Source organism: Xiphophorus hellerii, chromosome 5, assembly GCF_003331165.1.
Source record: "Xiphophorus hellerii strain 12219 chromosome 5, Xiphophorus_hellerii-4.1, whole genome shotgun sequence".
Classification (NCBI taxonomy): Eukaryota; Metazoa; Chordata; class Actinopteri; order Cyprinodontiformes; family Poeciliidae; genus Xiphophorus; species Xiphophorus hellerii.
Genome location: NC_045676.1, coordinates 1,783,973 through 1,785,897, shown reverse-complemented (window position 1 = coordinate 1,785,897; position 1,925 = coordinate 1,783,973). Strand labels below are relative to the sequence as shown.

The 1,925-nt window shown below is 38.4% G+C and overlaps 1 long non-coding RNA gene across 1 annotated transcript; it reads left to right on the top strand.

The window, feature by feature from the left end:
- The first annotated feature begins 224 nt into the window (after positions 1 to 224).
- LOC116720490 (uncharacterized) lies at positions 225 to 659 on the top strand. The gene is made up of 2 exons (XR_004339397.1): positions 225 to 434; positions 565 to 659. It is a non-coding gene; the product is annotated as an uncharacterized LOC116720490 (long non-coding RNA).
- The last annotated feature ends 1,266 nt before the right edge of the window (positions 660 to 1,925 follow it).

Sequence of the window (1,925 nt, the reverse complement as noted above, 5' to 3'; positions counted from 1 at the left end):
AAACAGTGGATTATTATTGTGCAAAAATTTAAACTTCCCTCATTTCTCTGTGTTTACTTCCCAGGGACCCAAACTTTCCAGTTTCTCAAAGTTCTCTTCATTTTGTCCGAGTCCATTCCATGTAACGCTGTCTTCTCTGCGCTTCCCACACCGACACAGATAGGCAGGAGCTGATTCTACATCCTTAACAACAGTGGTGAGTACACTTCCACTAATACGCTTATTGCCTTGTGTCAAGTTAAACAGCAAATGGTGTATTTGTATGAGTGCAATACCATCTCCACCCAGCTGGCACATGGCTCACAGAAAATCAAGCACACCCGTCTCTCCCACTCAGGCCTTCAGGGACCTATAAAGCAACTCAGCACACCTGTGTTTGAGATAATCTCTACAAACAAAGACCTCATCTTCAAGCTCCTGCAGAAACACCACTGGTAGGAACTGAACTTTAAATCTGTATTCAGAGGACCTTGCTGGCTTTACAAAATGGATTTATGAAGTAGTTCATTTTGTTTATTTTCTTTTGATGGCTTAAAAAGTAATTTGTACTTTGTGTGTTTGTAGGTTTTCAACCTGCTCAGGTGTCATGTATTGGAAAGAACAGTGATTTAAAGAAAAGAAAAGAAAAGAGAAATAAAATAAAAAGATGACACTGAGAAGAGTTGGTCCTGGATTTCTTTGATGGGAGCAAGCCTTGTCAAGTTTGGGCAGAAGCTAAGGTGTTTTGTAGAGACTAAAAACTTGACGCCTTGATAAGTTTCTTTTTAGCAGTCGTGCTAATTTTGAAAATATTTAGTGCATCTTTATCTTCCCTTAACTTAGTTTTTTCTGTGTGAATTCTGAAGAGCTCTTTTAATTGGCTTTTTGTAGACTTGGTGTTAAAGTTTTAGATATTCTTCAAGTAGTTAGACTTTTATATACAGGCTCTTATTTGACGTGAGTGAAGGCTGTTTATGCATCAGTTCCTTTTCCTCTCTTATTCTTTTGATTTAATGGCGGTTGGCAGACTGTTTCTAGTGCATTACTGCCACCACTAGATGGACAAATTGCTGGGTTTCAGATGACGTAACTCTGATGTCATCCAATGCAGATGGAGGGCAGGAAGTAAGTGCAGCCCATTTATTTCTGTTGATCCAGCATCAAAATGCAAAAAGTCTGAGTCCTGTACGGTTGTTCCAACCGTTTTAATAGAGAGAAAGATAAACATTATTTTCGTGTTTTGAAGGTAGTTGGTCACAAGGGAGTTAATTTAAAAAAACTTACCGCATAAAGAGGAGAAAAATGGATCAACAATCTACAGCTAAAGACAGGAGGTGTGAAAACTAACAATGCCAGAGTTTGCAGCGCCCACTTTCTAACAGGTAACGATCGCATCGTTTAAATTGTATTTTAGATGTTTTATTGGACAGTTACTTAGAAAGCTAAGCATTAATTAAACTCTGACATAATTTGCAGTTCTGTACAGTCAGGTCACAGATTATTATGGCCATCAAAATGTGTGACCAGTGTGATCCTGGCTATTTGAGGGTTAAATATTGCAATAAATACACTCAGATATTGGTGAAGAGGAGGCAGAACTCTGTAAAATTGTTGTTTTAATATATATTATTTTTATACCCTGGCTTGGTTGTCGTCAGAGTGCTTATGTTGTTAGCAGCTAGCTCAGTGCCTCATGGACACAAAATATAATGTTTATTACAAAAAAAAAAAAGCTAAATAAATTAAATATAACCTAGCCAGCCATACAGTCACAGTGAGCTGTGACTATTCCCCCAGATGCTTTGTATCTGGACACGAACATGGGGTTTCTGTAGATCACAGTGAATGGTTGACCTCACTGCGTTGGACCTGAATCCAGCGTCCTACAACAATTCAACATTAAAGCACCTTAAAGCACTAGTCCTTTAGGGTTAGTGCAGCTAAGT